The sequence below is a fragment of the Dendrobates tinctorius genome, unplaced genomic scaffold, assembly GCF_039654945.1.
Source record: "Dendrobates tinctorius isolate UK_male_01 unplaced genomic scaffold, ASM3965494v1 ptg000231l, whole genome shotgun sequence".
Classification (NCBI taxonomy): domain Eukaryota; kingdom Metazoa; phylum Chordata; class Amphibia; order Anura; family Dendrobatidae; genus Dendrobates; species Dendrobates tinctorius.
In genome coordinates this window covers 6342183-6363743 of record NW_027361898.1, presented here as the reverse complement: position 1 = coordinate 6363743, position 21561 = coordinate 6342183, and the positions used below count along the sequence as shown (strand labels likewise).

General features: G+C 44.7%; 1 long non-coding RNA gene across 1 annotated transcript in view; it reads right to left on the bottom strand.

Annotated features, from left to right (window-relative positions):
* Positions 1-21561, bottom strand: part of LOC141059865 (uncharacterized) — a 138763-nt gene that overhangs the window by 37491 nt on the left and 79711 nt on the right. Inside the window, exon 4 of the long non-coding RNA XR_012222616.1 lies at positions 9255-9429. This is a non-coding gene — a long non-coding RNA (uncharacterized lncRNA). The remainder of the gene's footprint in view (positions 1-9254; positions 9430-21561) is intronic.

The window sequence follows — 21561 nt, the reverse complement described above, 5'->3', positions numbered from 1 at the left end:
TAAGGGGCTTTATTCCTCAGCGCCCCCCACCGGTACCTCCGATGTCCCAGGACCCTCTGGCTCTGTCCCCTGGCCCTTGGCGTCTTCTTCTGGGAAGAAAATGGAGATCTGCAGTCCGGCACCCAACAGCAATAGGAGATTTTTCATATCAGTTCATTTTGATCACTGTGATAGACCCTATCACAGTGATAAAAAAATAAAAAAACAGTAAATCAAACCCCCCTTTATCACCCCCTTAGTTAGGTAAAAAATAAATAAAAAGTGAGTTAGGGTTGGGGTTTTGCTTGTGGTGTTGAGGATACGGTTGTGGTGGGGTTAGGGTTGGGATTAGGGGCAGGGGTAAGGCAGGGTTAGGGATAAAATTGGGGGTTTCCACTGTCTAGGTATATCAGGGGGTCTCCAAACACGACATGGCGCCTGCCATTGATTCCATCCAATTTTGGGTTAAAAAAGTCAAACAGTGCTCCTTCCCTTCTGAGCCCTGCCATGCGCCCAAACAGTGGCTTTCCCCCACATTCAGGGTATTGGCGTACCCAGGAGAAATTGCACAACAAATTTTGTGGTCCAATTTCACTTGTTACCTTTGTGAAACAAAACAAAAAACTTTGGGTATAAAGTAAATTTTTTGTGAAAAAAGAAAAATGTTCATTTTTTCCTTCCACACTGCTTTAGTTCTCATGAAGCACCTGAAGGGTTAATAAACTTCCAGAATGTGGTTTTGAGCACGTTGAGGGGTGTAGTTTTTTGAATGGTGTCACTTTTGGGTATTTTCTGTTACATTGACCCCCCCCCCCCCCCCCAAACTCGCTTCAAATGTGAGGTGGCCCATAGAAAAATGGTTTTGTAAATTTTGTTGGAAAAATTAGAAATTGCTGGTCAACTTTTAACCCTTATAACGTCCTAACACAAAAAAAATTGTTTCCAAAATTGTGCTGATGTAAAGTAGACATGTGGGAAATGTTATTTATTAACTATTTTGTGCAGTATGACTCTCTGATTCAAGGGCACAAAAATTAAGTTTGAAAATTGAAACATTTTCAGTTTTTTGCAAAATTTCCATTTTTTTTTACATAAACAAACTATAGTCATATCGAAGAAATTTTACCACTAACATGAAGAACAATATGTCAAGAAAAAAAACAAACAGTCTCAGAATCGGTGGAATCTATTGAAGCATTCCAGAGCTATAACCTCAAAGTGACAGTGGTCAGAATTGTAAAAATTGGCTCTGTCACTAAGGGGTTAAATCTGGAAGGAAAAAATAAGCAGCGCAGGTAGGAGATTTAAGAAATATCTTAGTATGCAAGGAGCAGTATTATAGTAGTTATATTCTTGTACATAGGGGGCAGTATTATAGTAGTTATATTCTTGTCACTGGCGTAGCGTGGGGGGGGCGGGGGGGGCGGTCCGCCCCAGGCGGCATGTGTGTGGGGGCGGCGCGGCAGCAGCAATTCCACCCTGCAGTGCAGTGCAGCGGCGGGCAGGGAGCGATGCGATCACGGCAGCTCCGCTGCCTGCAAGAGTGAATAGCAGGAGCGGAGCGGCAAGGGTCCGTCCTGCTTCCTGCCCGGAGGCCGCGCTTCCTGTTTCACACAGAGGAGCGCCGCTGAATGACGTCATCATTCAGCGGCCGCTGCTGTGTGAGGGAGGAAGCGCGGGCGATGCTGCGGACAGGTGAGAGGAGAGAGGTGGTGTCTTGTGTGTATGTATGTCAGTGTGTGTGTGTGTGTCTGTGTGTATGATGGAGCAGGCAATGATGGGAGTGATGGTCTAGAAGGCAATGATGGGGTGATGGAGCAGACAATGATGGGGTGATGGAGCAGGCAATGCTGGGGTGATGGAGCAGGCAATGATGGGGTGATGGAGCAGGCAGTGATGGAGCAGGCAATGATGGGGGTGATGGAGCAGGCAATGATGGGGGTGATGGAGCAGGCAATGATGGGGGTGATGGAGCAGGCAATGATGGGGTGATGGAGCAGGCAATGATGGGGTGATGGAGCAGGCAATGAGGGGAGTGATGGAGCAGACAATGATGGGGTGATGGAGCAGGCAATTATGGGGTGATGGAGCAGACAATGATGGGGGTGATGGAGCAGGCAGTGATGGGGTGATGGAGCAGGCAATGAGGGGAGTGATGGGGGTGATGGAGCAGGCAGTGATGGGGTGACGGAGAAGGCAGTGATGGGGTGACGGAGAAGGCAGTGATAGGGTGATGGAGCAGGCAATGATGGGGTGATGAAGCAGGCAATGAGGGGAGTGATGGGGGTGATGGAGCAGGCAATGATGATGGGGGTGATGGAGCAGGCAATGATGGGGTGATGGAGCAGGCAATGAGGGGAGTGATGGGGTGATGGAGCAGGCAGTGATGGGGTGATGGAGAAGGCAGTGATAGGGTGATGGAGAAGGCAATGATGGGGGTGATGGAGCAGGCAATGATGGGGTGATGGAGCAGGCAATGAGGGGAGTGATGGGGTGATGGAGCAGGCAGTGATGGGGTGATGGAGAAGGCAGTGATAGGGTGATGGAGAAGGCAATGATGGGGGTGATGGAGCAGGCAATGATGGGGTGATGGAGCAGGCAATGAGGGGAGTGATGGGGGTGATGGAGCAGGCAATGATGGGGGTGATGGAGCAGACAATTATGGGAGTGATGGAGCAGGCAGTGATGGGGTGATGGAGCAGACAATGAGGGGAGTGATGGGGGTGATGGAGCAGGCAATGATGGGGGTGATGGAGCAGACAATTATGGGAGTGATGGAGCAGGCAGTGATGGGGTGATGGAGCAGACAATGATGGGAGTGATGGGGTGATGGAGCAGGCAGTGATGGGGTGATGGAGAAGGCAGTGATGGGGTGATGGAGCAGGCAATGATGGGGGTGATGGAGCAGGCAATGATGGGGTGATGGAGCAGACAATGATGGGAGTGATGGGGTGATGGAGCAGGCAATGATGGGAGTGATGGGGAGAAGGCACAGTGATGGGGTGATGGAGAAGGCAGTGATGGGGAGAAGACAATGATGGGGTGATGGTCGAGAGGGCAATGATGGGGTGGTGGGTGAGAATGCAATGATGGTGGTGGTGGAAAGGGCAATTAATGGGGGTGGTGGAGGAGGAGGAAATGATGGAGGTGGTGGAATGGGCAATGATGGGAGTGGTGGGGGAGAAAGCAAAGATAGTGGTGGAGAAGAAAATGATGGAGGTGGGGGAGAGGACAATAATGGGATGCGAGGGGAGGAGGACAATGAGGGGTGTGGGGGATTGGGATGGGAGGAAGGGGGACTTATAATGGCCTTAGGAACAGGGGGAGGTGGAGGAAGACATTATCGTTTATTATGTCTAACACAGTCCCTTAGTATATAGTGTACTCACTAATTCTGTATAACACCATCCTTAGTTACATAGTTTCCTCTTTTATTATGTATAACACCGCCCCTTATTACCTACCATCCTCTCTAGTTATATATGGTGCCGTCCCTTATTATATAGCTTCCTCTGCTGTTATGTATAGTGCTGTCTCTTACATAGTGTATTTTTGTTATTCACAGCGCCTCTTTTATTACATGGTCCCCTCTCTTGTTAGATATAAAATGACTGCTGATCGAGGAGCCGGTGACCAGACGACCAGTCCATCAGCTCCTCCATTAGAAAGGAAGCTTTCCCATGCTCCATCAGCCATCATTGCATTATACAGCTAACAAGACAGGACGGTATGTAATAAAAAACAGGGCTCTATATAATCCAATATGTAAGGGACGGAACTGTACATAACAAGAGAAGGCACTGTGTATGGGACAGCAATATACATAATAAAGGAGACTATGTAATATATACCTGTATGTGTGTGTGTGGCTATATAATATCAATAATCTATCTATCTATATATATATATATATATACACACACACACGTAGCTTTGACGCCATAAAAGGAGGGGGGCCCGGACACATTTCTTGCACAGGGACCCCAAGCTGTCAGTGTCCGCCAAAATAATTTGTACTTTCTGGTTTTTTTTCTGTCACATTATTAAAAATTATTATTAAAAAAAGCCATTAGGTCTTCATCAAGCTAATACATACATATATATAGAGAACTGCAAGAAGTTGAAAGTCTAGAAATTTAGAAATAATAGCAGAGTTAGTAGCAGACTAAAAATTAGATCTTTGAGTGTAGTGTGGGCTCTTCGGATGCTTCCGAATTATCAACGACCAAAGGGGCGGCAAATTTTTCGACCGCCCCGGGCGCCACAAACAGTTGCTACGCCACTGATTCTTGTACATAGGATCAGTATTATAGCAGTTATATTCTTGTACATAGGAGCAGTATTATAGTAGTTATATTCTTGTACATAGGAGGCAGTATTATAGTAGTTATATTCTTGTACATAGGGACAGTATTATAGTAATATTCTTGTACATAGGGGGCAGTATTATAGTAGTTATAATCTTGTACGTAGGGACAGTATTATAGTAATATTCTTGTACATAGGGGGCAGTATTATAGTAGTTATATTCTTGTACATAGGGACAGTATTAAAGTAAATAAAAAAGCCAATTAGCTAGCGCTTCCTATGGTTAGTACGCAATACATAAAGTGCATATGCACATATTTGTTTCTAACTGTACTTTAAACTGAGACATTTGGCAAACAATTGATCAATTCTTTGAGCCACCCCACCACGTCACGGCATTCTCAGATGGGGCAGTCATACTCTACGTTTTTTATATACACTGTGCCATTACGGCCTCCTAAATATATTAAAAGCAAGACTATATTAAATGTAAACGTACCCAAAGCATTTCTGAAACACTCCCATAGCACCAGAAGGGCGAGCGCAGATAAGGGCTGACCAGGTCCGGACAAGACATCAGACATTTCAGATTTGACCTCCACACTGCCAAGACAGCAACCATGGATGATGGGTGAAACAGGCCAAGACACAGATGCATAATCAAGTAGAGCCTATGGGGGAGGGTAGGGCTGCTGTAAAGCCCCCTTTACATTTAGCGATGCACCAGCGATCCCGACCAAGATACGACCCGGTCAGGATCGCTGGTGCATCGCTAAATGGTCGCTAGTGAGCTTCCACACAGGAAGATCTCACAGCGATGCAGCAGCGATACGGCGGTCGTTACTTACCTTTCAGACGCGGCGATCCTGACGTCCTCCCGCCCGCGTCCACGCGTCGCTCGTCAGCGCCAGCAGGAAGCGCCTGACGAGAAATGGAGCTGCGCGATCAGCGATAACCAGCGGGGGAGCCGGTCGGAGGTAAGTATCACACTTATCGGTGATGCTTTAGCAATATTGCTAGTGATATCGCTATGTGTAAAACCTAGTGTGTACAGCCTAGATCAATCACAATAAAGACAAAATGGCCTGCATAACCAAGCGCACACGGCAAAAAGTGGGGTCAGCCACATACCAATATCAAATAAAAAAAGCCAAGAAGCCAGTGCTGCCTATGGTTAGTACACAATACATAAAGTGCATATTGACTTCTAACTGTACTTTAAACTGAGACATTTGGAAAACAATTGATCAATTCTTTGAGCCACCCTGCCATGTCACGGCATTCTCGCATTGATGTGCCATCCTGGATGAGCTGCACTACCTGAAGCCACTTGTGTGTGTTGTAGAGTCCGTCTCATGCTGCCACGAGTGTGAAAGCACAACCAACATTCAAAAGTGACCAAAACATCAGCCAGAAAGCATTGGTACTGAGATGTGGTTTGTCTCTCCAGACTGCAGCATGTCAATTTCTCTTGCGGAGAGAATGTATTGGATGCGGTGAATCCACAAGGTTGAGTGAACACATGCGGATTCACATGCCTTCAATAGACAGCAGTGCTTTGGACACAGAGAACATAAGCTTTCCTAGTTCCGGATCGTGTGCACCCAGCCTATGACACTTATCCCTTACTAATTCTATAGTTATATGGTAAAGAAATTTACAGCAAATATAAAGTCTTTTATTTGAAATCAAAACAAAGCACACTTTTAAAGTTTTATTTAAAAGTAACAAACCGTTAGGTGAGTATAACGCCCATCTTTGATCTGCGATGAACTCGGTGAATTTTTCTCACGGTGCTGAGGTCACCGCAATTCAGCCCAGCTGGTAACGCAGCCTCACTGACCTGTGGTAACCTCGATGAGGTCAATGCTGCTTACTAATGCTGCTCTTGCAACAGCTCATTCATCAGTGGTTCTCAGCCTGGACGGTCACACCTTGGCAGGTTGAAACTATATACAGTTGAAACCAGAAGTTTACATACTATATAAAAAGACACACATGCATGTTTTTTTTCAATATCTGACATGAAATCAGAGTAAACCTTTCCCGTTTTAGGTCAATTAGGATTACCATAATTATTAATATTTGCTGAACACAATTAGGATTACCATAATTATTAATATTTGCCAAATACTAGAATGAGAGAGTGAGAATGTTTTAGGCATTTTTATTACTCACTGCAAAGTCAAAAGTTAATACACTAAGATTACTGTGCCTTTAAACAACTCTGGACTGCCCATGAGTTAAATAAATAAATAAAATGTGTTTGGAAGCTCCTGATTTTTTGGCAACATTTGAGTTAATTAGAGACACACCAGTGGATGTACTTTAATGCACACCTGAAACACACTACTTCTTTGTGTAGCATCATGGAAAAAGTCTCAAGAAATCAGCCAAGATATCAGGAAGAGTATTGTGGATTTGCAAAAGTCTGGCTCATACAATTTCAAGATAACTGAAGGTGCCTTGTTCACAAATTTGAGTACAAACAATTATATGCAAGTACAAACAAGGTGTGAATGTCCAACCATCATACCGCTCAGGAAGGAGACGGGTTCTGTGTCCCAGAGATGAACATGCTTTGGTCCGACATGTGCATATCAACCCAAGGACAAAATCAAAAGACCTTGTGAAGATGATGGCGGAAGCTGGTAAGATTGTGTCAATATCTACAGTGAAACGAGCACTGTATCAACATGAGCTGAAAGGCCGCTCTGCCAGGAAGAAGCCATTACTCCAAACAAAACAAAAAAAATCCAGATTAATGTTTGCAAATGCACACAGGAGCAAAGACTTTAATTTTTGGAGACATGTTCTGTGATCTGATGAAACTAAAACTGAAGTTTTGGAGCATAATGGCCATCGTTATGTTTGGTGGAAAAAGGGAGAAGCTTGGAAGCCTAAAGGTACTGTCACACTTAGCGATGTACCAGCGATCCCGACCAGCGATATGACGCAGTCTGGATCGCTGGTACATCGCTAAGTGGTCGCTAGTGAGCTGCCACACAGGCAGATCTCATCAGCGACATCGCTGGGGACGGGGGTCGCTACTTACCTGTCACACTAGGCGATCCTGCGTCCTCCCGCCCGGCTCCACGCTCGTCGCTCCACAGGAAGCTGACAACGAGAAGCGGTCCAGGACGTTCTCGCGCGATCAGCGATAACCAGCGGGGGAGCGGGTCATAGGTAAGTATCACACACAGCGATATCGCTAGCAATATCGCTATAACGTCACAAGTTATAGCGATATTGCTAGCGATATCGCTTAGTGTGACAGTACCTTAAGAAAACATCCCAGCTGTGAAACGGGGGGGCGGCAGCATCATGTTGAGGGGTTGTTTTGCTGCTGGAGGGACTGGTGCACTTCACAAAATAGATGGCATCATGAGAAAAGAAGATTATGTGACAATACTGAAGCAACATCTCCACACAGGAAGTTAAAGCTTGGGCGGAAATGGGTCATCCAAATGGACAAAGCCCCGAAGCATACTGCCAAAATGGGAATAAAAAGGTTTAAGGATAACAAAGTCAAATGTTTTAGAGCGGCCATTACAAAGCCCTGATCTCAGTCCTATTGAAAATCTATGGGCAAAGCTGAAAAGGCAGGTGCGAGCAAAGCGACCTACAAACCTGGATCAGTTACACCAGTTTTATCAGGAGGAATGAGCCCAAATTCCGACCAAATATTGTGAGAAACTTGTGGAAGTATATCCCAAATGTTTGACCAAAGTCATTCATTTTAAGGGCAATGGTAACCAAATGCTAATGAAATGTATGTAAACTTTTGACTTTGCAGTAATAAAAATGCCTTAAAACATTCTCTCATTATCCTGCCATTTGGCACATATTAATTATGGTAATCCTAACTGACCTAAAACGGGAAAGGTTTATTCTGATTTCATGTCAGATCGTGAGAAAAACATGCATATGTGTCTTTTTATATAGTGTATGTAAACTTCTAGTTTCAACTATAACCCCAGACATGGATTACGGTGTGTTACAGAATGACGGAACGGTAAGGGATATTGTTGTTTTTTAATTTTTGTTTTATTACAGGAGATGAGGGATTCAATGGAATGGGCGTTAGGTGGTTATCAAAAATACAGGGGAACCCACGCCGTTTATTTACAGTATACTCCCATCAGCCGCTGCCTGATCTCACTGTTATTAGCTGCAGCAATTATAGGCTGATGGGAGTAAGTAGTCCCATCAGTCGCCACTTGTTCTTGCGGTTATCAGTTGAATACAACTCTCATCATTCTCCCCTGCCACACGCTGATCCCAGCACGAGCAAGGGAGAATGATACAAGCGGTCTTCAATACCCAGTGTCAGGGAACAGCGCTAACTGTACCGCTGCTTCCTAGGCTCCGATACTTCACACTCATGACACATGGATGTCATACGTGTGTGAGACGTTTTGTTTTGTGGCCCATGCTGCTGTTAAACGGACATGTCAGCATATTTTGCCCACGGACACACGGTCCGTGGAAACACAATAACATGTGCACAGACCCAGTCACTTGAATGGGTCTACGTGTGTAAGTGTCTCCAGTACATGTGAAATGTGTGAAAGAGGCCTTAGAGGAGGCTGGATTTTTATAAAGCTGGAAAAATTTGCATCACCTGGCTTTTCCTAACAATGATCGTGAATAATCCTAACAGGCTAATTAAGGTCTGAACTTTTCCATCAGCCCATTTTCTTTTTTGTAAATTTTAAAATGAAAGACTATATACATTTTTTGCCTAAAATACAAAGGAAATGTGTCATCTGTAACTTTAGGCCTTTTAGAGATCATTTAATCTTCAACGTGCTTAACTGTTCACAATAACAGTAATTTTGACCAGGGGTGCCCAAACTTTTACATGCCAGTGTTTGTATACGACAGATATACAAATGTATAACTCTATTTGGAAGTGTATACGTTACTCACCAGAGGGCGGCAGTAAACACAGGTTAAGAACTTACCTTAGAATGGAGATTTATGGTTTCTCTTTAGAATGGTATAATAGGAAGGGAGCACAGATTAATTTTTCTTTATCATGTGTGAATTCGCCTTTGTGACTAGCATGGCCGTGTCTTCTCATCATTCCCGGTGGCCTACTCATCGCCAGCTGCACTTGATTTGTATAATAGGATTGCGCTGCTGTGTGTAGAGTACACATTAGTCATTGGTTATCTTCTGCGCTGCTCCCATCATCTGCAGCTACTCCATTGTCTTATGCTTAACAAATCATCAAAGCTTTGGTGTCTTCTGTCTCTAGTGAGATGCCAACATCCACCACATCACAAGGCCGGAACTATACAGCGGGGATAATTGGGTAATATTTGAACTTTGGGGGGAGGGATGGTGAGAAAGTTAGGAAATGCTGACAAATATAGCCTGATTGGAGAACATGGCAACTTTTCTTCCATTATACAAAAATAGAAATGCCAGAACAATTTTAAAGAGGTTGTCCACTACTTTATCATTAATGATCTATCTTTGGGATAGTACAAGAAACCGAAAAACTGACCAGCACCTCCTAGCTAGCGGCTGTGGCAGGGAACTCTGCATCCTCTTCCTATTGAGTTGAATAGGAGGCAGATGTGCAGCACCCTGCCGCAAGCAATATCAGAAAACGGAACAGCTCCGTAGTTGAGTATTTCCGACTGGCGGCACCACTGCCAAAACCTATAACAGCTGATCGGCAGGGGTGCTGGGCGTCGGACCCCGACCGATCAGACATTGATTATCGATAGGTAGTCTATGACAAAGTAGTGGACACCCTCTATAATTCATCTAGAAATATAATTTTTTAAAAAAGTAAAAAGTTCCCCAACTGTGACTAGTAATACCCCTTGTAGCATGCTCAGGGCTGGCCCGAACGTATAGGCGAACTAGGCGGCCGCCTAGGGCGCCGACCCAAAGGGGGCGCCAGAGAAAAATTAGAAAAAATCTTTTCAATAGGCAAAAAGTTTTAGGGATGGAAAGAAAAGTGTACGTATTTAAGGGCAAATATGACGCAAGAGAGGTTGGTTGGGTTGGCAACAATTTCGATAGAATCTGAAGTTGCTAAACAAATTAATCTCGGTGACTTAGTGTCATCCTTTTAAAAAAAAAAAAGGCAAGGAAACAAAAATTTTAATTACCTATGGTCGTTTTTGTTTTGTGTTATTGATTACTTTGTATATATTTGTCCTATACAACTTCTCAGAAGATTAAAGAGTTAGGAGAGAGTTAATTAATCATTGTTGTTTGGTTTATTTTGCTCCTAAATTTATATCCCAAGTTTTCATCTACTGCCAAGAATAGTAGGGTCGCAACAAAATAGTTTTGCCTAGGGCGCCGTAATCTCTCGGGCTGGCCCTGTGCATGCTGTGATAGCCATCTCATTGATCATATACCAGTAGTCTGCTCTCACCTCCTGTAATGGAAATTTGCAAACTATACATTGACTTCCTGCTAAATCTTCAAGCAAAGACTGAACAAGCAGAGCTGTAATGTAAATCTTGGAGGAGAACACAGTGAGAGCTTTGGACAAGCCACGGCTGGAATTTTAGAGAACATTAGGCTATGTGCGCAAATTGAGAATTTGCCTGGGGAAATTTCTGTGCGGATTATGCACCTCTTGGCAGAAAACGCAGTGGAAATTCCGCACGTTTTTTTGTGCGGATTTCATGCGGATTTGGATGTGGCTTTGTCTGCGGTTTTGTTAGCTCATTAAAGATGTACTACTGTTAAAAAATGAAAAATTCCTTTTTCAAGTCCTACCTCCATTGTTGATGTGTTTCAATCAGGATTGGCTCTATTTTTGATTCTCTGCCCATACACTCTTCCTCCTTCTGATTTATTTGCATTTTAAAAAACGCTGCGCTTTTTCAGCCAAATCCGCAAACATTTTTACACCAGCGGATTTGAGTGCCTCAATGGAAGTCAATGGGGGAAAAACGCTGCAGATCCGCACAAAGAATTGACATGCTGCGAATAATAAAACGCTGCGAATCAGGATGGAATTTGCCGCAGCATGCACACATCAATTTGGATTTTCATTGATTAACCTTGCATGAGCAATGATTTGCGGATTTGGTGCAATTCTGCGCAGAAAAACCGCTGCGAATCCGCAATGTGTGCACATAGCCTTAAAGAAAATGCATCCAAGTTTAAAGTCCTGGAGCATAGCTGTGTATAAAACATGGGGATATACATTCCCTGGTAAAACAGGAGCTGATTAGAGACCACTTCAGAGTCCACTAGATACAAGACCTAAGCTTCATATCAATGCTGCAATGGATCCAAAGTGAGGAGCAACTGATACTGGGGCCTGGAGCAGATAGACATTGCTCACAGGATGGGTTAAGGTCACTTGTGGACTGTTCTGAAAATAGAATATATTCCCCGTGTTATATAAATCTCTTTTGTCACGTCACATAATCTCATCCTAGGCAAAACAGTTATCGTTACAAAAATAGCAAACTATGAAATTCATCCCACACGTATCGTATAGTCCAGAGATTACACTGCTCCCAATATCTCCAAAATAGCCATCATCAAGGCAGCGAATGTCGCAAAAGTGTCAAATCAAAGCCCTGCCAAGTGACAACCTTGTTGATTGTTTTTTGCGGGGTTTCCATGACAACGATGATCTCAAAGGCAGAAGTGTTACTTTATTTACCAAGATACAAGCCACAATGCCAGCTGGGCGGGGGTGCCAGCTTCCTCATTTGGTACACTTCCTGCCCAGTGCCCTTTAGTTAATCCACGCTTGTAACTTATACATCTAACAACCGCCCCCCGTCACCGCACGCTGAGCCATCAGATATCCTACACCCTGGTCCTCTGCACATGTAGGATGAACAACACGTATCACAATCTCATGTCCCTAGTGTCAGCCCATCATTTCCCCATAACCCGACGTGCGTCATAGTCCTGGTGCCCCTAATATTTCTGTACTAGGGTTATACTAACAGCATCCATACTCACCCCACGCAAAGTCATATTGTGATGTTGTGGGATGTGGAGAAAGTGTTACTTGTCTTTAAAGGGAATCTGTCACCCCATTTTTGACCTATAAGCTGCGGCCACCGCCATCAGCTTATTACAGAATGCTGTAGCTAAGCCCCTGATGGCGGTGTCCGCAGCTTATAGGCTGAAAATGGGGTGACAGATTCGCTTTAAGTGTCGTATGCGGTAAGATTTGGAGTTGGTGTAAATGTATCCGTTCCTGAGACACCAGCATGCCGATATCTGACTTGACAGTGGATACTGTAACGCATGGAGGGCTGTGCCGTCAAAGCAATAACAAAATGCTGAAAAGAATTGTCATTTATTTCTATGGATAAATGACTTCTTGTTCAGCCTTGTCAGTGTCTTTTACCCACTTTAGGCTTTGAAAATGGCAAGTGTTTAAAAGAAGTCATGTGTCCGTCCTTCTTCAGGCTTTTCTGCTAGGAAATCACTGCATATTATATAATAGAAGGTGAAAAAATTGCCTAGAAGACACCCAGGTCTCTTTTTGACTTTTAATTACAGTGTACGGACGCATCGTGTGTGTGTAATAACGTGCAGGAGGAATATATGTCACCACGGAGCAGGCAGACCAACAGTAAAAGGGGAGGTTTATTTACAGGGAGTAAGGCTAGTTTCACACTTGCTTTTTTTTGCAGCGCATTTTTCCCGCAAAAAAACGCATTGAAAAAACGCATACAAAAGCATACAACTGCTGCGTTTTTTTCAAGCATTTTTATGAGCATGCATGAAAAAAACGCAGCGTTTTTATGCGTTTGTATGCGTTTTTAGTGCGTTTTTACCGCGTTTGCGTTTTTTTCCAACATTAGGTGGCCCCTCACACTAACCCAAACCATGACTTTACTAACCCTAACCCTGACCCTAACCCTGACCCTAACCCTTAACCAAACCATACTTAACCCTAACCCAAACCCTAACTAATCCTAACCCTGACCCTAACCCTTAACCAAACCATACTTAACCCTGACCCTAACCCTGACCCTAACCCTTAACCAAACCATACTTAACCCTGACCCTAACCCTAACCCTGACCCTAACCCTTAACCAAACCATACTTAACCCTAACCCTGACCCTAACCCTTAACCAAACCATACTTAACCCTGACCCTAACCCTGACCCTAACCCTTAACCAAACCATACTTAACCCTGACCCTAACCCTGACCCTAACCCTTAACCAAACCATACTTAACCCTGACCCTAACCCTGACCCTAACCCTTAACCAAACCATACTTAACCCTAACCCTGACCCTAACCCTTAACCAAACCATACTTAACCCTAACCCTGACCCTAACCCCAACCCTAACCCTAAACCCCTTTAACTAACCCTAACTCTAACCCAAACCCCTAAATTCCATGGTTAACAAAAAAAAACGCATGTGCAAAAAAACGCATACATAAGCATGCCAATGCGCACATATGCGCACCCATAGGCTATAATGGCCATTTTTAGCGCAAAACGTGCGCATACGTGCGCATGCGCTTTTTTTCAGGGCCAAAAAATGCAACATGCTGCGTCTGGAAAATACAAACGCACACCCCAAAAAAACGCAGCGCATGAAAATCGCATACGTGCGCATGCCAGCGCGCAGGTATGCGCACCCAGGTTAAATATAGGGGAAAAAACGCATGCGCACGTATGCGTTTTTTTCCAGCGCAAAAAAACGCAAATGTGAAACCAGCCTAATACTGGTAAACATACAGTATAACAGATAAAATGCTGTAAAAGGTTATATCAGAAACTGGAGAAATAACAGAGGCGCAAATCAACAGAAAGTTATTCTCTTATGGGGAAGAAACTTATCAGTTCCTGGAGGTATTGATTGCAGAGATCACTCTTCTCCCAATTAGGCACCGAGGCACAAGCGGTGCTTGATGTCCTCTGTCTCTAAGGTCCTAGGTGTAGTCCAACTGGCGTATGGGGGTTAACGTGGGAGCCCAAGGGGTATGCGGATGGCGGTATCCCCCTGTAGTCAAGGTCCTTCCCTCTGCTGCGGCAGCGGCACTCTCTCACCAGGGTCAGGGGCTCTGCCTGGGACAGTCTCTCTTGGCAGGTCAGTGTCATGTTATGGTACGTCCCTTGGTCACAGGGAAGCGTCTCAGGGTAAGGCAGGGTCTCACTGCAGGGGAGCGTCTTGTCAAGGCACGCGGTCTGTCGGTGTGACAAAGTCTCTACCAGGAGGGGAGCGACCAGCCCTCCAAGCGGTGCAGTGACAGGCTTCTCGTACTCAGTCTCGTGCTCAGTGCTCACTGCCTGTATCAGCGTCCTCTCTGCTCCTGTCCCTGCACGGCTCTGCTGAAAGTGCGCGCAATTCTCCCGCTCCCAGTCCTGCCCTCTTCCTGTTCCTGGTTCTAGTACAGTTCCCTAAAGCATCCCCCGGGGAACCTAATGCCCTACTCGATGGTTCTGGGCACGGAGCCAGGAAGGCAACTCCCCCTCGGCTCCTTCGGTGCTTCACCCCCTTACATGTGCATATATACGGTATATACTCATATTTGTATATTGGCCACATAGTGTATTTGAGCACTTGTACAATAATTTAATACTATGGTGTGCTGGCCCTGTACACCCAAGAAAAACTTAAAGGGAACCTGTCATGTAAAAAATGCTATTAACCTGCAGATATGGGATTAATCTACAGGTTAATAAGACTGACAGCATGCGACGCCAGCACTGAGAGCCCTGCTGCCAGGAGGAAATTAACTTTATTTCTCCCAGCAGGCTTTCAGTGATAGGATTGGCATCGGCATGGCTTCAGTCACCACTCTGCGCATAGAGAGCGGCGGCTGTAACTGCACCCCCGGCACTGACTGACAGCAGTTCATTAGCTACAGGTTAGTAGCACTTTCACATGACAGGTTCCTTTGAAAAAAAAAAAAAAAAAAATTCTGCCAGGAGAAAAAAAAACATTAAGAAAAGCTTTAGGAAACTAGTGTTTTCTGACACCTGTTGCGAATGTGTGCACAATGAGCTCACATGAGATAATAAGACTTGTGTTAGGGTCCCGTTTCACTTAGCGACGCACCAGCGATCCCGACAACGATACGACCTGGTAAGGATCGCTGGTGCGTCGCTAAATGGTCGCTAGTAAGCTGCCAAACAGGCAAATCTCTTCAGCGACGCAGCTACCATTCAGCGATCCTCAGCGGTCGTTGGTAGCTTGTCACACAGCAGCAATTCTGACGATTCCCACCTGCGTCCCCGAGTTCTGTGTTGCCGAGGTCGCTTGTCGGGTCAAACACAGCGATGCATGCTAGCCAGCGGTACACCGACGATGAAAAATTGGCCCAGGACATTCGAGCACGATCAGCGATATCCAGCGGGGGGGATGGTCGCCGCTGCGTGTCACACGTAGCGAGATCGCTGGCGCGGTCGCTGTTGCATCACAAAATCGGTGACGCTTCGGCGATCACACTATGTGAGAAGGGGGCTTTAGACTGAGCAGTGGTCCGAACCGGGGAAGCCGCTGAGAATCCCACCGGAGGGGGGCTATAAGACTGAGGTCGGGATATGACAATCTTGAGGAGAGCAGACCACCGGAGACAGCAAGAGAACAATATAGATGGATCAGGAGGAATAACCTAATACAGTTAGAGACTCCGTTGTACGAGAATCATGGACTACCTACTGTCAGGAGCAGCTTTTTAAATTTAGCAATAGGGCTGGTTGCCCAGTGCCTTCTCTGAGACCACAAGAGATGATCAGTGAACATGCAGGGTGAGTGAAAGAAGAGGAAATTGTGTCTGCAAGTGACCACATCAGGAAGGTGAGTAATACCAAACCAGTGTTTGCAGCAATTTCACTGCAAAATACAAATGTCATGAGTAAATGCCACCCTGAGTACAAAAAAAAAAAATGTGAGCACTGAAGACTGATAAAGGTTAACACAATGAGGAAAAGTGACCGAAGGGAGAAGCGCACAATAGAAGTGAAGACACCTCTGCTATTAGCCACCCGGCTACCGCTGCCCCGTGGTTGGGGAAAATCTGCCAGATGGAATTTACCAAAAAAAAAGATAAAGTTTAAAAATTGTCTGCGTTGCTGGAAAGAAGTCTCTTGCTGTGATATTCTTAGAAAGTTCTTTATTGTCCACTACACTTTCAGTGCTGTACTGGCAGCTGCATCTTTAGTGTAAAGGAAATAACAGGTATGTTTTGGTAAACTCAGAGAGGCGGCATCCCAATTAGACTGTGCTGGAGAAAGGTCTGCTCGCTGTACATACTGCAAGTGTGATTGTATTGCAAATTACAAGGCGCACACAGTCTGTGGTCAGTTGAACTCTGGAAACTGGTAGTGGTTTAGCAGCTGCAGATCCCCGGTGAATCAGCAGTCTAGTGGCAGCCTCCCTAAGGCTAGGTTCACTTCGCGTTAGGGCAATCCATTTAACGGATCCGTTTCTAAGTGTCACTAACGCAATGTAATGGATCCGTTAATGCACCCATTGACTTCCATTAGCATAACAGATCCTAACGCATGTCAAAATCGGTATGCGTTAGCGATGGTCCGTTATTTTGTGACACACCTTCGAACGAGGACAACCGCGTTTTCGGGTCCGTTACAGCGAATGTGGGTCGCCCTCCCAGGGCCGTGGGGCACTCGGTACCGGGCCGGTATCAGTGGGATGTGTCACAGCAGCAGTGACCCGGACCGTGGCCCTGGGCGCCCAAGTAATCGGAAGATGTGAATGGTGGAATGTAGTTAAATGAATAGTTCGTGACGCCACCTGTGGTGTTCGGCAAGGGAGGTGTTAAGCCGACGCTGCAGACAGATCCTCTGGGACAGATGGTGTGGTGCAGCAAGGATGGTATAGCCCTCCACAGGCAGGACTGTTGTCCCAGGGCAGTGTAGATGTGGGGACACTTAGATGGTGTAGTGTCTGGTGTAGGGGAAGTAGCAGTGCCAGGCGGGCGGACGCAGGAAGGAATGGAGGACACCAGGGCATGTAGTTCCAAAGCTTTACTCACAGTCAGTAGTGCCCGCTTCTGTGCCGTGTCCTCCGTGTCAGGGACTCAGTCAACCTCCAGGCAAGATGGAATGCTCCCTTCCACACTCCGCCAACTTATGTGCCTTTGCTGCACGTCTCCTCTATAGCGCCTTTAAGTGTGAAGATCTCCTAGTACTGAGTTACACTGGAGTTCCTCCTGACAGATGTTCCCAAGAACTCTACTTGCACGGCAGACAGCTGTAGCCTGCTTCGGGGACTCTCTACTCCTAAGTCCCGGTTCTCTATCCGTATTGCTGTTGTTCCCTCAAGTCTTAGATGGGAGTAGTGCATTTACAGCCCACTACTCCACCGGTGTCTGCTGCTGAACCATTAGTGTCCATACAACCTCGGGGACCGGGCCCCGGCCTTGCGCTTAGAACTTCTAGGCAGGCTTCTTCCTCTAACCCAAGTCCTCTCTGTTCCCTTTAACTCCTACGTTCCGTACTTGTCTTTTTCCTTCTATGGAAGCTCAGGCTTCGGTTCAATGTCCTTCTCCTTCTTTCCTTTCCCGTGCCAGCTGGCTCAGATCACTGAGGCAGCAGCAGCACTCCTTCCTCCATCCCTCTTCCATGGATCCCCACTCCTCCCGAGTGGCTTCCTCTCCTACTCAACCTCTGGACTCAACTGAACCCCAATCCTGGAACTGTCCCACTCTTTTATATGTATACTAAACTCCACCCACCTCCCAGCACGTCTAGTGTTCCAAGCAGGGAACCACCAAAGGTGCTCTGCTTCTCTCTAAGCAAGGAGCCGCAATGTGGCTTTGCTGAACTACTCTATTGTGTGGGGTGCGAGTGTTGGAGCGTGGTCAGGACCCCCCAACTTACCTGGATGGTGCGGCACCACACCTTAGGAGAAGGTGCAGTACCTCTGTGGCAACTGAGCCTCAGGGGCGCCACAAATGCATAGCAAACGGAAGCGTTCACTCTGCAGAGAACTCTATTGCTAACGCAGGCCGACGCAATGCAACCATGCGTTAACGCGATCTCAAAAATACAAACAATTTGGGGCTCATCCATTTAACGGATCCGTTAAACGGATTGCCCTAACGTGATGTGAACCTAGCCTTAGACGCACAGCGGCACAAGTGCTGCAAAAGCAGTCAACAATCTCTGTATGCAATCTGACCACTACACCCAATAGAATCATAGAATCGTAGAGTTGGAAGGGACCTCCTGGGCCATCTGGTCCAACCCCCTGCTCAAAGCAGGATTCGCTAAATCATCCCAGTCAGATGTCTGTCCAGCCTCTGTTTGAAGACTTCCATTGAAGGAGAACTCACCACTTCTCGTGGCAGCTTGTTCCACTCATTGATCACTCTGTCAAAAAGTTTTTTCTAATATCTAATCTGTGTCTCCCATTCAGTTTCATCCCATTGCTTCTAGTCTTTCCTTGTGCAAATGAGAATAAAGTTGATCCTTCTACAATGTGACAGCCCTTTAGATATTTGTAGACAGCTATTAAGTCTCCTCTCAGTCTTCTCTTTTGCAAACTAAACAATCCCAAATCCTGCAACCTTTCCTCATAAGACAGGGTTTGCAGACCGGTCACCATTCTGGTTGCTCTTTTCTGAACTTGCTCCAGTTTGTTGATGTCTTTTTTAAAATGTGGTGCCCAAAACTGGACACAATATTCCAGATGAGGTCTGACCAAAGAGGAATAGAGGGAAATAATGACTTCACGTGATCTAGACTGTATGCTTCTGTTAATACATCCTAGAATTGCATTTGCCTTTTTTGCTGCTGCATCACACTGTTGACTCATATTCAGTCTGTGATCTATTAGTATACCCAAATCTTTTTCACATGTGCTGTTGCTTAGGCCTATTCCTCCCAATCTGTATATGCTTTTTTCATTTTTATTGCCCAGATGTAGTACTTTGCATTTTTCCCTGTTAAAAACCATTCTGTTAGTTGCTGCCCACTTCTCCAGTTTATTTATATCTTTTTGAATCCTCTCTCTCTCTTCTCTAGTATTAGCTATCCCTCCTAGCTTTGTGTCATCAGCAAATTTAATCAGTTTACCCTCAATTCCTTCATTTAAATCGTTGATAAAGATGTTGAACAATACAGGGCCCAGGACAGAGCCCTGTGGTACCCCACTTGAGACATTCTTCCAACTGGATGTGCAGCCATTTACGACCACTCTTTGGGTCCGATCACTAAGCCAGTTATGAATCCACCTAACAGTTGCCTTGTCCATTCCATACTTAGTCATTTTTTCAATAAGGATTGTATGAGATACTTTGTCAAATGCTTTGCTGAAGTCAAGATATACTATATCTACAGCATTTCCTTGATCCACCCAATCAGTGATTCTGTCATAGAAGGAAATTAAGTTAGTCTGACATGACTTATTAGTTACAAACCCATGCTGACTCTGTTTAATCACTTCATTTTTATCCAGGTACTGACATACATGTTTAATAATTTGTTCAAAGATCTTTCCTGGTATAGAAGTCAGACTCACCGGCCCATAGTTGCCTGGGTCCACCTTCTTCCCCTTTTTGAAGATAGGAACAACATTTGCTCTTCTCCAGTCTTCTGGGACTTCTCCTGTTCTCCAAGAATTTTCAAAGATTATTGAGAGGGGTTGAAAAATTTCTTCTGCTATTTCCTTCAGTACTCTGGGGTGTAATTCATCTGGACCTGGAGACTTGAATTCATTTAGGTTAGCTAAGTGTTTCCTCACTATCTTTCTGTTTATAGATATCCTGGATTCTTCTATTCCCTTAATAGGACAGTGAAGAACAGTTGATGTTACATTTCCTTTCTGAGAGAAAACCGATGCAAAATAGGAATTTAAAAGTTCGGCCTTCTCAACATCTTGCCTTACCATTTCATCATTTTCATCCTGTAAAAATCCTATAGCATCTTTGACTTTTCTTTTACTTTTGACATATCCCCAAAATCCTTTATTATTGCTTTTGACATCTCTTGCAAGCCTCAATTCATTGTCAGCTTTAGCTAATCTGATTTGTGCCCTGCAGGTTCTGCAGACAGCATTATATTCTTCTTTAGATATGCCTCCCTCTTTCCATTTTATAAACATTTTTTTCTTCCTTTTTAGCATGTGCTTAAGTTCTGTGTTCATCCATCCTGGCTTCCTTAAATGCTTCCTATTCTTCCCTCTTTTCGGAATTGTTAACAATTGTGCCTTGAGAATTTCATTTTTCAAGAATTCCCATCCTTCCTGGACATTTTTGTCTTTAAGGATATCCAGCCATTGGATCCCTCCAATTCTCTTTCTGAATCCCTTAACCCCTTCACACCCGAGCCTGTTTTTGCCTTCGTGACAGGGCCAATTTTTTCAATTCTGACCAGTGTCACTTTATGAGGTCATAACTCTAGAACGCTTCAACGGATCCTACTGATTCTGACACTGTTTTCTCATGACATATTGTACTTCATGATGGTGGTAAAAATTTTTAGATATGAGCTGCGCTTATTTGTTAAAAAAATCAAAATTTGGCGAAAATTTAGAAAATTTTGAAATTTTCAAACTTTTAATTTTTATGCCCTTAAATCAGAGAGTGATATCGCACAAAATAGTTAATAAATAACATTTCCCACATGTCTACTTTACATCTGCACAATTTTGGAAACATAATTTTTTTTTTTAGGAAGTTATAAGGGTTTAAAGTTGACCAGCGATTTCTCATTTTTACAACAAAATTTGCAACACCATTTTTTTTAGGGACCACCTCACATTTGAAGTGAGTTTGGGGGGTCAATATGACATAAAATACCCAAAAGTGACACCATTCTAAAAACTGCACCTCTCAATGTACTCAAAACCACATTCAAGAAGTTTATTAACCCTTCAGGTGCTTCACATGAATGAATGGAATATGGAAGGAAAAAATAAACATTTAACTTTTTTTCACAAACATTTTACTTCAAAACCATTTTTTTTTTATTTTCACAAATGTAAAAAGAGAAAATGAACCACAAAATTTTTTGTGCAATTTCTCCCGAATACGCAGATACCCCGTATGTGGGGCTAACGGCAGAGCTCAGAACACACGGCAGAGCTCAGAACGGAAGGAGCGCCGTTTGACTTTTTCAATGCAGAATTGGCAGGAATTGAGATCGGATGCCATGTCGCATTTGGAGAGCCCCTGATGTACCTAAACAGTGGAAACCCCCAACAAGTGACCCCATTTTGGAAACTAGACCCCTTAAAGAACTTATCTAGATGTGTTATGAACACTTTGAACCCCAAAGTGCTTCACAGAAGTTTATAACGTAGAGCCATGAAAATAAAAAATCATTTTTTTTC